General features: G+C 39.9%; 1 pseudogene; it reads left to right on the forward strand.

Moving 5' to 3' along the window:
* LOC148002273 (vomeronasal type-2 receptor 116-like) overlaps positions 1 to 7,232 on the forward strand; it is a 32,034-nt pseudogene extending 24,802 nt beyond the window's left edge.
* The last annotated feature ends 9,200 nt before the right edge of the window (positions 7,233 to 16,432 follow it).

Here is a 16,432-nt window from a genome sequence, read left to right on the forward strand (position 1 = left end):
CCAGAGAACTACTAAACCTGATAAACACTTCTGCAAGTGGCTGGGTATAAAATTAACTCAAATAAATCAGTAGCCTTCTTCTACACAAAAGAGAACAAAGCTGAGAAAGAAATCAGGGAAACGACACCCTTCATAATAGTCACAAATAATGTAAAATACCACGGTGTGACTGTAACCAAGCAAATGAAATATCTGTATGATAAGAACTTCAAGCCTCTAAAGAAAGAAATTGAAGATCTCAGAAGATGGAAAGATCTCCCATGCTTATGGATTGGCAGAATTGATATATTAAAAATGGCCATTTTACCAAAAGCGATCTACAGATTCAATGCAATCCCCATCAAAATACTAATCCAATTCTTCAGAGAGTTAGACAGAACAATTTGCAAATTCATCTGGAATAACAAAAAGCCCAGGAGAGCTAAAATTATCCTCAACAATAAAAGGACTTCTGGGGGAATCACTATCCCTGAACTCAAGCAGTATTACAGAGCAATAGTGATAAAAACTGCATGGTATTGGTGCAGAGACAGACAGATAGACCAGGGGAACAGAATTGAAGACCCAGAAATGAACCCACACACCTATGGTCACTTGATTATTGACAAAGGAGCCAAAACCATCCAATGGAAAAAAGATAGCATTTTCAGCAAATGGTGCTGGTTCAACTGGAAGTCAGCATGTAGAAGAATGCAGATCGATCCATGCTTATCACCCTGTACAAAGCTTAAGTCCAAGTGGATCAAGGACCTCCACATCAAACCAGATACACTCAAACTAATAGAAAAAAAAGTGGGGAAGCATCTTGAACACATGGGCACTGGAGAAAATTTCCTGAACAAAACACCAATGGCTTATGCTCTAAGATCAAGAATGGACAAATGGGATCTCATAAAACTGCAAAGATTCTGTAGGACAAAGGACACTTGTTAGGACAAAATGGCAAAGATTGGTAAAAGATCTTTACCAATCCTACAACCGATAGAGGGCTTATATCCAAAATATACAAAGAACTCAAGAAGTTAGACTGCAGGGAGACAAATAACCCTATTAAAAGATGGGGTTCAGAGATAAACAAAGAATTCATGGCTGAGGAATGTCAAATGGTTGAGAAACACCTGAAGAAATGTTCAACCTCTTTAGTCATAAGATAAACGCAAATCAAAACAACCCTGAGATTTCAACTCACACCACTCAGAATGGCTAAGATCAAAAACTCAGGTGACAGAAAATGCTGGCAAAGATGTGGAGAAAGAGGAACACTCCTCCATTGTTGTTGGGATTGCAGACTGGTACAACCATTCTGGAAATCAGTCTGGAGGTTCCTCAGAAAATTGGACATTGAACTACCTGAGGACCCAACTATACCTCTCTTGGACATATACCCAAAATATGCCCCAACATATAACAAAGACACATGCCCAATATGTTCATACCAGCCTTATTTATAATAGCCAGAAGCTGGAAAGACCCAAGATGCCCTTCAACAGAGGAATGGATACAGAAAATGTGGAATATCTACATAATGGAATATTTCTCAGCTATCAAAAACAATGACTTTATGAAATTCATAGGCAAATTGATGCTACTGGAAAATATCATCCTGAGTGAGGTAACTGAATCACAGAAAAACACACATGGTATGCCCTCATTGATAAATGGATATTAGCCCAAATGCTTGAATTACCCTAGATGTACAGAACACATGAAACTCAAGACAGATGATCAAAATGTGAATGCTTCACTCCTTCTTTAAAAGGGGAACAAGAGTACACTTGGGAGGAAATAGGGAGGCAAAATTTAGAACAGAGGCAGATGGAACAACCATTCAGAGCCTGCCCCACATGTGGCCCATACATATACAGCCACCCAATTGACAAGATGGATGAAGCAAGAAGTGCAGGCTGGCAGGAACTGGATGTAAATCTCTCCTGAGAGACACAACCAGAATACAGCAAATACATAGGCGAATGCCATCACTAAACCACTGAACTGGGAACGGGACCCCCGTTGAAGGTATAATAGAAAGGACTGAAAGAACTTGAAGGAGCTTGAAACCCCATATGAACAACAATTCCAACCAACCAGAGCTTCCACGGACTAAGGCACTACCCAAGTCTATGCATGGACTCCAACCCTGGGCTCCAACCTCATAGGTAGCAATGAATAGGCTAGTAAGAGCACCAGTGGAAGGGGACGTCCTTTGTCCTACCAAGGGTGAACCCACAGTGAACGTGATTGTTGGGGGGAGAGCAGAAATGGGGGGAGCATGGGGAGGGGAACACCTATAGAGAAGGGGAGGGGTAGGGTTTAGGGGGATGTTGGCCTGGAAACTGGAAAAGGGAATAACAATCAAAATGTAAATAAGAAATACCCAAGTCAATCAGAATGAAAAAAAAGAAAAGAAAATACACCAAAACCTTGTCCACAGGTCAACCTTATGGATGCTTTCCTTTTTGTAAGACTATTTTTTCCACATGTTTATACATGTGTCACGTTGTCAGAAACCAACAATCACATGCATCATCTCCAAAAGCAACCCAATACACATGATCTACAGCTATGCACACATGCTCATTCATGATAATAGCTCTTTTACTTACAAGAGTCAAGACAATGAAATATCCTCCATATTAATCAACTAATGAATGGTTAATTAAACTGTATACAAATACACATAAAAGAATAATTTATCTATGAATATGAAATGATCACACTCCCAGGAAAATGAATGTTAATTCAAATAAAATTGAGTGAGGTAATGCAAACAAAGAAGTAATACTGCCACCGACAATCATATATGTGCGTGTATATCTATATATCTATATCTATATCTATATATTTATATATAGTCTTTAAAACTTTAGGTAGAGTTTCAAATTGAGTATGTATGGAAGTCAGGAAGCTAGAAATGGTTCATAATGCTGAAAACATATGATTAAAAGAAATATAATAATGAAATCATTTGCGGAGTGTGGTCCACAATTGATTAGAAGAGTAGAAGAGGAAGAATGGGGGAACATAATTAATACTAAAATCTTTTCACAATGTCATAAATAAACCCACACCTGCTGAAGCTTCAGAACCTGTACTTTACAGACACAGAATTTCACTGGAGCAATCCTATATGGAGAGACAATGCATGGCAGATTCACCACTGGCTATCAAGTAAATAGCCACGTGACACATATGTGCTACAATCTTTCAATGGGTTAGTCAATGAACTAATAGAGACAACCCCAAATAATTGGTAATTCCTCACTACTTAATCTTAAGTTCCTATTGCTATTGTAGAAACCACATATCTGAGACATAAACAAGGAGAAAACATGCAAAACCGACCTAGAGGCTTTCTCACTGCTGATTAGTAGACAGAGGATTAGACAGTCTCTAAGCACAAGACTTTGCATAAAACATACCAAGAATATTACTGTGATATAGAGGGTATTTCAGAAAGAAAACATCTAATATGGATGGAAGCTCATTAAGACACAGAAAACTCTAAAGCAGCTTAAGTAACAAATGTCACAGAGAATATATTTAATCTCAATATGTAACACTTTTAACGCCTTCAGAGAGACTCTGAAAATATCCAAATACATTAGAACACTCGCTCAGAACATGTATAGAAGCAGGAAAGATTAAATTTAGAACGTTTTGAAAGTAAAAGCTCACTGAAGCAAGAAGAGGTAAGCCCAGATCCCTGAGACGACAAGAAACATGTGAGGTTTCTGGAGACACTATGCATCCTCTGATGTTGTCAGGAAGCTGTGCTATGAACTCCAAGTTTCTAGGTTTTTTCTATCACCTCTTTTGAGGTGAACTTGTGATACTGGAGGGTTTTGAATCATGTCTCAATCGCTTGTGTAGTAGTGGGACAAAAAATGTTTTCTACAAAACAAAGAAAATAATTTGGGGCTCATGGTTTCATAGCATAGTAGATTCCCTTCAAGAAATCATGGTGAGCGAGGAAATCAATTGGAAAGTACAATGTTCTAGCTATCATTCAAAACTTACTTCTGATCCAGAGGCATCACAGGAAAGATGAAGAAAAAGAAAGAGTGAGAGAGGAGAATGGTAGAAACACAGGCACACAGAGACACATAGCAGAACACCAAGAGCAGAAATGAAGTCAATGCTATGGTTAATATATACAGTCCCCATTATCTGAGAAGCTATTAATCTTTCCAAGCAACTAATAAAGCAAAGTCAATTTTTAATGGAATGACCTGTAGTGTATGTAACATTCCACATATTGCTCCATGGTCCATGATTGAGTCAAAGACCACCTAATCAATACCCCAATGATAGGTCCCAAAAGCCTTCTTGGACTTGTTGCTCAGGGATATCCAAGAATCTACAAAAGTTTATAGCCTCTTCTGTTGACCCAGGTTCTGGCCAAGAGGTGTAAGTGCCTATTGCCAAATATACTCAGCACTTCATAAACTGATCCAGAGATTCCTGAGTTAGGACTGACATAAATGACCTCTCCTAACTAGTAGCTTTCATGGAAACAGAAGGCATCGTGCAAGCTTCTGAAGAGGAGAAGCAACAACCAGACCTACCTACCTATGATACCTATGAGCCACTGTAACAACTAGCCATGATGATCCTATCAGTTCAGTGTCACTACACATAGCTTGAAGGAGCCCATCATCTCCATAACTGGACATAACATGGGCTTGTGAAGCAGATAGTATATCTTTATTTGAAATTGAGTTATAGTATTACCCACTGCTAAGTTTACTCTCCACCTATTATCAAGAAGATCACTTTCCAACCCATAGAGTTCATCACAGAATACCACAACCGCTCAGAATATAGAGTTGTAGACATAGTCCCAGTAGTAGAGATATCTTCAAAACACACAAGAAATCATACATATAAGGTTTCTAAAACATTGTGAAAGAGGAGGAAGAAATATTTTAACAGCCATAGTACCAAGCTTAATACAATATATACCCAAAATTGTACATAAAGGCTAATCAATATGTGTACCCAAAGGTAAACTGAAATAGTTTACATGTAAAATAGATATTTTAAAGTAGACAGAAGACAGCACATGGGCCTCAGTATTGCACAAAATAGTGTTGAGAAGTTGGCAACTTGAAAAATGGGAATGGGAAAGCTGGAAAAATGAACACAATCCATCAACAATTTCTATGTAATTAAAAATAAGTTAACATTATGTGGTAGAAACTAAAAATTATATAAAGAAAGTTATGTTCCCCATTTTAACATAGTGTATCTTCCTTTCATTTTCTAGGTAGTTTGCAAGTCATCTTCCTAAGCGTACTTAGATGACTACCTAGTACCTCAGTTAAACCAACAGGGTCTAGGTTTTAGGAATCTAACTTAGTGCAAGAAAAATGTGTGTACTGTTCCAATATTCACATTTGGTTATGTCTTTCACCAAATTAACATCAAAGTAAAGAATTTACTTCACTTCAAAAATAAAAAAATTACTTCACCTTCCAGTTCACAGTTTATCATGAAGGGAAGTTATGGAATAAAGTCAAGGCAGGAATCTGGAGGCAGAAACTAAAGGAGAGACCATGGAGCTGCTTACTGCCTTGCTCCCCATAGCCCATTTAATGTATTTGTTAAAATAACTGAGGATGAATCTCCAAGGTTGGCAAAGGCCACAAATGGGGAGAACCACCAACTACAATCATTAAGACAATACCTCACAGACTTCCCTATGGCCAACCAGATGGAGGCATTTTCTCGTTTGATATTCCCATTTCAAATGTGCCTTCATTTTGTTCTAAGTTAAGAAAACAATAACCAGCATCAGAGATGATATTTTGGAAAAATAAATTTGGATGGTTGCTAGTTCATTATGCCTTCATATCAATAAATAGGATTCCCAAAGACTTCAGCATGTTTTTGGGTCTTTAACTTTCTCTCACATGAGACAAAAATAGTAATAGTGTCCAACAAGTGTCTTCGTGCTGCAGAGAACATAATATTCAATATTCTATATGTAACAGTAAATAACATTCCCTTCATGGATTCCTCAGTATAAATTACCATAGCATACCATAAATATTATAGGAATAAAAATAGTGCTTTAATCTGGAGATAAGAAAAAAGTGCCATGAATACATATTAGAAATGAAAAAGAAAACGCATTTGCTTATTTACATAATTTTTATTTATTGGATATACTCTTGAAAGAAGAAACATGTTGTTACCAATTTCCATCTGTGCACAGAAAAGTACTTGCCTTACATTTCAGAATGAGCAACATTCACGCGTGGTAATGTACAAATAGGAAGATGTCGAGTTTGTAGTATCATGTCACATTGCATTTCTTGCCAGATATTGATCAGTGTGTGAAAAGTACAGAGGACCAGTATGCTAACACAGATCGGACTCTCTGCATCCAAAAAGCTGTAACATTTCTTGCTTTTGAAAACCCCTTGGGGATGACACTCGCCAGCATGGCCCTATGCTTTTCTATCCTCACCTCATTTGTCCTGGGGATTTTTGTAAAGTACCAAAACACTCCTGTGGTGAAGGCAAATAACAGTACTCTCAGCTACATCTTGCTCATCTCCCTCACCTTCTGCTTTCTTTGCTCATTTCTATTCATTGGTCAGCCCAACGCAGTCACCTGCATCCTGCAGCAGACCACGTTTGGAGTTGTTTTCACAGTGGCTGTTTCTACTGTCTTGGCAAAAACCATTACAGTCATCCTGGCCTTCAAGAGCACAGCTCCAGGACGAAGGTTGAGGTGTTTGCTTATATCAGGAGCACCGAAATTCATCATTCCCATCTGTACACTAATACAAACTGTCTTCTGTGGAGTCTGGCTGGGAATATCTCCTCCATTTGTGGACACAGATGCACACTCTGAACATGGTCATATCATTATTATGTGCAACAAGGGCTCAGTAACAGCCTTCTACTGTGTGCTGGGATACCTTGGAGCTCTGTCCCTAGTGAGCTTCACAGTAGCTTTTATGGCCAGAAACCTGCCTGACGCCTTCAATGAAGCCAAGTTCTTGACCTTCAGCATGCTGGTATTCCTCAGTGTTTGGATCACCTTTCTCCCTGTCTACCACAGTACTAAAGGAAAGATCATGGTGGTTGTGGAAGTCTTCTCCATTTTGGCCTCCAGCACAGGTCTTCTAGGTTGTATCTTTATCCTCAAATGTTATATTATTCTTGCAAGACCTGACATGAACTCATTGAAATGCAGACGAAATAGAGTTCAGTGGAAATAAGAGGGTTTTTGAATACCTCATATTTCTTTTAGAGTTTGGAGTCCTCAAAATAAAGTTTATCAGGTTAAAAACTTGTATATCTTTGACACCTGCCAGAAGATTTAGTGAGTGATTAGCTATTCTGTGGTAACATTAGAGTGTTTTATGTCAAAGGCTACATTATCTTGAGCTCTTTTAGACATTTAATCAGACAGCTACAACTCGTCTCTCTATGTTAAGTTCTCATAAAATTAACAACATGTTATAGTTATGTACCAAACCAGAGGCCTAGATAATAAAGGAAAATATTGTACAATTTACCATAAATAGATTTACAAGTTTTATTGTAACTTGACCACAAACTTGTTCCTGTCATGTAATTTTAAACAGTCTTTATTTGTATATTAATGCATTCTATTATATAAAAGGACAGGAGAAAGGTACCATTATATCTGAACACAGTATTTGAAGTAACCTGTATTCTCAGGCAATGGTCACTGGTATTTGTTGCAAACATAAAGTTTTCCATACAATATTTGAGGTAAAATTTTTTGTATGTCTGATTATTTGTAACTTCAGCAACTTTGCAATACTAAAGAGCATGTTCCTTTCCAGTCAGATGAATTACAATATCAGAAGTCATGACTACATGACATGTTAAATTTACTAGAATATAATATCACAATACAACCATGTTTCTGGTATATGTATGATAGTATTGACAGAGAATACTAACCTAATAGGAAGGATCCATCTCAATGCTTGGAACTATATCCCATGGACAAGATTTCAGTGGTGACTATAAAGAGATAGTAACTTAAGCACCAATATTCAGGAATCTCTTTTCTAAATTAGTTGTAACTTAACCATCTTCTTCAGACTCTTGGAGACAGGAATTTTCTATTGTAACATACTGCTCCCTATATCAAGATTTGGAATAACCCAACTAATAAAATTATGTGCTTAATGTTAAGCAATATAATAGTTTTATAGTAAAAGTGGCCATCTTGTCAAAAGCAATCTACAGATTCATTGCAATCCCCATCAAAATTTCAACTCACTTCTTCATAGAGTTAGAAAGAGAAATTTACAAATTCATTTCAAATAAAAATTCCAGATAGCAAAACCTATTCTCAATAACAAAAGAACTTCTGGGGGAATCACCATTCCTGACCTCAAGCACTATTACATAGCAAAAGTGATAAAACCTGTATGGTATTAGTACAGAGATAGGCAGGTAGATCAAGGGAATAAAACTGAAGACCCAGAAATGAACCCACACACCTGTCATCACTTGATATTTAACAAAGGAGTTAAAACCATCCAGTGAAAACTAGGTAGCATTTTTTAAAAAATGGTGCTGGTTCAACTGGAGGTCAGCATGTAGAAGAATGCAAACTGGCACATTATTGTCGCCCTATCCAAGTGGATCAAAGTTCTCCACATAAAAACATATACACTCAAACTACTAGGAAGAAAAGTGGAGAACACCCTCAAACACAAGGGCACTGAAGAAGTTTTCTTGACAAAACACCAATGGCTTATACTCCAAGAATAAGAATTGACAAATGGGCCTCATAAAACTGCCAAGCTTCTGTAAGGCAATGAGCACTATAATTAGGACAAAATGGCAACCAACAGATTGGGAAAAGATCTTTATCAATCCTGTATCTGGTAAGGAGTTAATATCCAATATGTAAAAAGAACTCAAGAAGTTAGACTCCAGAGAGTGAAATAACCCTATTAAAAATTGGATACAGAGCTAAACAAAGAATTTTCAACTGATGGATATCGAATGGCTGAGAAGTACCTAAAGAAATTTTCACAATCCTTAGTCATCTTTGAAATGCAAATCTAAACAACCCTGAGATTCCACCTCACTCTAGCCAGAATGGCTAAGATTAAAAACTCCGGTGATAACAAATGCTGGCAAGGATATAGAGAAAGACGAACACTCCTCCATTGTTGGTGGTATTGCAAGCTGGGACAACCATTCTGGAAATCAGTCTAGAGATTCTTCAGAAATTTGAATATAACACTACCTGAGGACCCAGCTATACCAATCCTGAGCATATACCTAAGAGATGCTCCAACATATAACAGACACAGTTTCCACTGTGTTTCTAGCAGCCTTATTTATAATAGCCAGAAGCTGGAAAGAACCCAGATGCCCTTCAACAGAGGAATGGATACAGAAAATGTAGTACATCTAAACAATGGAGTACTACTCAACTAATAAAAACAATAACCTTTTCTTTCCTTCCATTTTTATTAAATTGGGTATTTCTTATTTACATTTCAAATGTTATTCTCTTTCCTGGTTTCCAGGCCATCAGCCCCCTAATCCCTTCCCCTCCCCTTCTATGTGGGTGTCCCCTCCCTTCTATATGGGTGTTCCCCTTCCAATCCACTCCCCATTACCGCCCCTCCTAACAATCCCAGAGAGTGGGGGTCCAGCCTCGGAAGGACCAAGGGCTTCCCTTTCACTGGTGCCCCTACAAGGCTATTCATTGATACCTATTAATTTGGAGCCCAGTGTCAGTCCATGTATCATCTTTGGGCAGTTGCTTAGTCCCTGGAAGCTCTACTTAGTTGGTATTGTTTCTATTATGGGGTCTCAAGCCCCTTCAGCTCTTTCAGTCCTTTCTCTGATTCCTCCAAGAGAGGTTATGTTCTTGGTTCAGTAGTTAACTGCTGGTGGTCACCTCTGTATTTGACATATTCTGGCTGTGTCTCTCAGGAGAGAACTACATCTGGTTCCTGTCAGCCTGGACTTCTTAGCTTCATCCATCTTATCTAGTTTTGTTGGTTGTATATGTATGTGCCACATGTGGATCAGGCTCTGAATAGCTGTTCCTTCAGTCTCTGTCCTAAACTTTGCTTACCTATCCACTGCTATGGGATATATTTTTGTTCCCCTTTTAAAGAAGGAGTGAATCATCCACATATTTGTGATCTTTCTTGAGTTTCATGTGGTCTGTGCATCTAGCGTATTTGTGCATTTGGGCTAATATCCACTTATCAATGAGTGCATATCATGTGTCTTTTCCGTGATTGGGTTAACTCACTCAGGATGATATTTTCTAGTTCCATCCATTTGCCTATGAATTTCATAAAGTTGTTTTTGATAGCTGAGTAGTATTCCACTGTGTAGATGTACCACATCTTCTGCATCCATTCCTCTGATGAAGGGCATCTGGGTTCTTTCCAGCTTCTGGCTATTATAGATAAGGCTTCTATGATCATAGTGGAGCATGTGTCTTTGTTGTATGTTGGAGCATCTTTTGGGTATATGCCCAGAAGAGGTATAGTTAGGTCCTCAGGTAGTACAACATCCAATTTTCTGAGGAATGTCCAGACTGGGAAAAAATATTCATAGGAGAGAATATGGAGACAAGGTTTAGAACAGACACTAAAGGAATGGCCATCAGAGCCTTCCCCACCTGGGGGATCCAGCCTATATAGATAGATAGATAGATAGATAGATAGATAGATAGATAGATAGATAGATACAGATACCAAATTTAGACAATATTGATGAAGCCAAGAAATACGTGCTGACAGGAGCCTGATACACCTGTCTCCTGAGAGGCTCAGCCATAACATGACAAATACAGAGGAAAATGCTAGCAGCAAAGCATTGAACTGAGGATCGAGTTCCCATTGGAGAAATTAGAGAAAGGATTGAAAGAGCCAAAAGTACTTGTAACACAATAAGAACTGTAATACCACGCAACAGGAGCTCCCAGGGACTCAACCACTACCCAAAGATTACACATGAACAGACACATGGCTCCAGCTGCATGTGTAACATTGATGTTTTGGGTCATGAATGACATGGGAAGCACTTGTTCCTGCCAAGGGTAGACCCCAGTGTAGGAAAATGTCAGGACAGTGAGGAAGGAATGGGAGGTGTTTGGGTAGGGGCAACAATCTTATACAAGAAGTGTAGGGGCATTGGCTAGGGGGGTTATGGACAGGAAACCAGGAAAGATTTGAAATATAAATAAAAGGAATCCAATAACATAAAAAAACAAACAAGAAAATGAAAAAAGAAACCAAGGGGGATTTTTCAAGGTGATAAATCAAGGTCATAACATCGTCTAAATTTATTTGAAGGGAAGTATTTCAAATAATGTACTATTGGAAAAACAATAGTATATGACAGTGAGATATCTCAGCTCAATGATCTGGGTGTAACTCCTGGGTACCCAAATGGATTACAGGGAAAACTGACTCTGGACAATTGTCCTCTGTCTCTCAGGGTCACCCACAGGCTCCTGGTGATACAGACTTTGTTTCTTCCAAGCTAACAGACCACCAGGTGCCTGGTTCTCTCACCAGGAGAGAGAGTTTATATCAGTGTAGTGATTGGTGACCACACATCAGGATCTCAATTTACAAATTCTTCTTCTGTTATTCTGGGAATCACAACATGCCTGGCTGCAGGATTGTTCTGTGAAATGTCCCTGTTCTCTGGCAGGGATAGGAAGATAACCCCTCTTCTGCCATGTGGGCTCTGATGTCCAGTCCTCAGAACCCATGTCTTCCTGTGTGTCTCTGGTCCTGAGAGCCTGACTGTGCTGTTCCCTGTTTGGTCTTGGAGTTAATGATACTTTTTAATAAGTGTGGGAGAGAACATTGTGCAACTCAGGGAGACATTTCAGGGCAAGGAGAAAATCGAATTGTGTCCAAACCCTGAAAATAACATTCTGAGAACAGCAGAGTTAGGGATATTTTTTTTGCTCTGGTCAGCATGCTTAGGAGCAAGGAGACTGTATGACCCCACCACCACTAGCCTTGAAGTAGTCATAGCAAAATGGCCAAATTATAGGTTTAACTTCCTTTCTTCCCATTAGGACATGCCAAGCAAGCACCTGGAATTTCTCTTTATGCAAATGAAGTTTTACCAGAACCTCAGCACCAGCCAATACTGTATACTCCCCTCTGTAACTAATAATCACTCAGGAGGGTTCATACAGCCCTGTAACACTGCCTCCTAACCCCCAGTGAAAGACAGCTGTTTCACTGAAAACATCTCAGAGAAGCCTATTTCTTCATAGGACCCAATCTCGAAGAGGTCCAGTGAACCTACCATATTATTCTTTCACTGAGATATGGGCCCTGGAGTTATGTTTCCTCCGAACATTCTTGAAGTGTTTACAGGCAGGATGCCATGATGGTGGTCTGTCAAGACATCTAGAGGAGTCCACATTTTAGGTTCATGTCACAGGCATCTGCACACACCAACAAGGTGCTTAAAGGAAGTTGTTGAAATGGTCTTATCAATTCCCAGGTTCTTTCCCATTGCTCAAAGTTAAAAACACAGAAATGTTCACAATGAAGACTTAGCACAGAGCCAACATTCTGCAATCACATATATACCTCATCCCCTGTTGAAGGCACTTGGGGAGACTGGATCTCTGATCTGCCACAAGTGAACATTATGGTCCAACTGGGAAAAACCATTGGCTTATATCCTGGCTAACAATGTTTATAACATGTGTTCCCTAGCTTGGGGTAGTCAGTAGAAATAGGTACTGTAGGAAATTAGGCATAAAACATGCCTGTCGTCCCAATTATTGACATATATTGATGGGAGATTACCAATTGAAGCACTGCTTCTCAACCTGTGGGTCACAACCTCTTACAGGGTAGAACTTCCCTTTTACAGGAGTGGCATGTCAGATACCCTGCATATAATATGTTTGAATTATGATCACAACAGTAGATGGATAACAGTGATATAATAACAATGAATTAATTTTATGATTGGAGTCAACCAAATGGGGAAAAGTTGTCACTACATTGGGAAGGCTGAGAATCACTGAATTGAAGGCTATTCTTAGCACCTCTTTGAGGCCAGCCTCCATTACATGAAACTTCATCATGAAACCAATAGCAAAGTAAACCAAATCTGTAAATCATCAAAAAGTTATGGAGTAAGGTCATCAGTTAGTTCCCTCTTGGTTGGAGGTGGAGACCCTGGGGATCTTACCAGTTATCTCTCCAGATTTACATAAAGATTGTTGGTGACTGTCAATATCTTAGTTTTTCTTTGGTTGTTTGGTTTTGTTTTGTTTTTGATAATGGGGTCTCTAAGGTGGCCCTGGAATTCAGAGAATCTCCTGCTGCTGCATCTGACAGAATGGGATGAAGTCCTGACAGCCATTCCTCTTAAAAATACTCTTTTGTTTTTGTTCATTTCTTTGGTTTTGGTTTGGCTCTTTAAACTACATGCATAACACTGAGGAGAGAGGGAGAGTTTCTTTGTTTCTCTGACCACAAACTCAAAGATTCATGTAAATAAATGCTTCTGTCCTGGCAATCAGCAGAAGTTAGGAGACCTCATTCCAGAAGAGACTGAGCTGGACACAGTTGCACTCGCTGGGAATTTATGACACAGTATAGAGTCCCTTCTTGGGAACTAGCCAACTGCACCTTGGGAGGTGCAGGCAGGTATTTATGCTGAGGTGGGCAGCAGATAAGAAAGATGAAGATGATGATGCCATCCTAGGGGAGAAACATGAGGTCAGATGGCAGCAGGGCAACTATGCAATTGTAAAGCTTCAGTTTCAGCCTGAGCCTCCTGTCTGGACCACCTGCCAACTCCTTCCACCACCCTCTCTAGCATCTTCACTACTTTCCCCATGCCCCAGTCTGGGTGGCTTAGTTTGGAGACCCACTTTGTGTCTATGTGTTGTCACTAAACAAGGAAGATCACTGATCATGTGGGTAAGGAGGTAATGACAAGAACAGAGAATGGTTGGGGTGCTTAATGAGGTTATCTGCTGGATCAGGAAACACAGAGACTGTAGTATGTGGTATTTGAGGGATGTCTCTGGAATGGAAGGGTCACAGACAAAAAGGAAGTGTTCAGTCTTCTCTATCACACTGCTACTATTGTACAACCAAGTTGGGTATAAAATCAGAGAGTCTGAATGCTGTGGAAACTGGAGTCTGAACAATCACTGACCTTGGGCTGGAGGGGCCGTAGTTACTCAGGATGGAAACTGGTAGACATTTGGTGGCATAAGAGCTGTGAAAGGGTCCTTGCATGATTCTTGTCAGCATGAAGATGCATGTATGTGCAAGAGTGTGTTCATGTATATGGAGGACAGAGGGCAACCTCAGGCATTACTACCGAGTACACCATCCAACATGAATAGATATTTTGGGTTTTTGTTCGTAGGTTTTGTTGTTTGGTTGGGTTTTTCTGTTTACTTGTTTTGCTTTTCGATTTTATTTTGGTTTTGGGGGAAAAGATCTCACTGTATAGCCCTTGCAGACAAGGCTATCATCAAACTTACAAGGATCTATTTTCCTTTGTCTCTGTCTCCCATATATGACTATTGAGGGCATGCAATAACATTCCTAGACCACTATATGTTTAATTGTTTACCTTTCATTTAATATTTATTCTGTGCATGGCAGGACACACATGTGCCACTGGACTCTGGGTTCCCACTGTCCAGTTGGACATACCCCATGGTCACATGGTTCACAAAATCTCCCTGTGTGCATGCAAAACCACAGGCTGTGCTTCCACAGAAAGTGCCCTGCCCCTGAGAAAGCAACATGGCTACATGGCAGAGTCACTGCTATTGGAAAAACAGGATGGCAGTCCAGGAGACTGATTAAACCTCACTGGACAGAATCATACCCAAGAGCAGGGTCCCAAGAAGATTCTACTAAGTCCAGGCACTATGACAGAGACCATGAATTGGGATTAATTAGCCAGCAGGTAGCAGAAGTGTGGAAGGCCACAAGGGACAGGTAGGATCCTGGAGAATTCACCAGAGCCTATTGTGTAAAAATGCTTAGATCCAGCATCTGAAAATGACAATATTGTCAGTCCCACCTCCTTCTTGGGTCGGTTAACAAGCAGATGACCTTTACCTAGAGATGGCAGACAGTAAAGAAATCTGGAGTAGAGTATCCTTGTGGATATCACTGATGCTAAGGATGTGGTTCCTGTTCTTGAATGCTCACTTGCCTGGCATGCAGAGAACTGAAGGGGATATGTAGGACTTCAAGGTCATTCTTGGATAGGAAATGGAGATCCTCAATAGCAAGTAGAGGTGTGGACAAGAAGATGGAGCACAGAGCAGAGGGAGCATTCTTACAGCCTGCTGGGCTTGCCTTGGTACCATGTAGCATGGGATTGCAGCTGGTATCTCCTCTGGTTGAACTCGTTGACAGCAGGCCTCCCAGGACGCAGGCTGAGCTATGGCCTGGAGAGTAGAACATAGATCTGAGATTGCAGGTAGAGATGTATATACGAAGATCAAGCCCAGATAGAATCAATGTTACTGTTTCTTTTTTCATCATTGCCCTATGCTTTGGTCAATGTAAGTAACCTTGAATTTATACTTGTGTTTTGGGTCATCCTTCCAGGAGAAAAATCATTCTTTGATGCTATGGAACATGGGCAAACATTAAAATCTGCAGTTTTCCCACTGAATCTGTTAGCCTTTCTGTGTCTCTTTGCTCCTACTAAGAAAACGCTGAGGGACCTGGTAAAAGCAAAGAAAGTTGGGCCAAACAGCCAGGCCAGACCCTGCCTAGAACTCAATCAGTCAAACTCTGCTGGGAATTGGCATGTATGTGTGGAAAATGATTCCTGAAGCTGCACCAAAATCAGTTCTGCTACATTGTGCCATATTGATGTGGGCAGACTTCACTGCTTTCTAAGAACTTATTGATTTCTAGGGTCTGGGTCTTGTCTGTGTCTGGGACCCTGCTGCAGCAGGTGTCATGTTCATGATCTCTACTCCCATGAGAATCCCTATGGGGATGCATGGTTAGAGCTGTTGCTGATTTTGAGTAACAAGGAGGATACTTTTGAAGTGATATTGATGAGACACAGATGAGTTAAAAGGAGGAAGTATGGAAGACATCAGTCATGATCCCTACACCTAAAAGCCTCAGTCAAAGAAGAGAAACTGGGGTGATATCTAGTGACTTTATGAAGGCCTCAGATGGGACAAGATATTGGGAATCTATGTGGATGACTTTATCTTAGATTGTTACCAGAAAGAGATATAGAGACTGAACTGGGCACCTCCTGTAGTTAGGAAGGATTATTAGAGGAGGGAGGAGAACATCAATCCACCACCCACAATATATCCAAGGAGGCAGATACAGGAACCCAAAATCAAAGGACAGACAGAGTCCGGAGACTCTTTGGTAAGATTGGGGGCTAGAAGTCAATATGTCAG

The sequence above is a fragment of the Rattus norvegicus genome, chromosome 12, assembly GCF_021556685.1.
Source record: "Rattus norvegicus strain SHRSP/BbbUtx chromosome 12, alternate assembly SHRSP_T2T, whole genome shotgun sequence".
In the NCBI taxonomy this organism is placed as follows: Eukaryota; Metazoa; Chordata; class Mammalia; order Rodentia; family Muridae; genus Rattus; species Rattus norvegicus.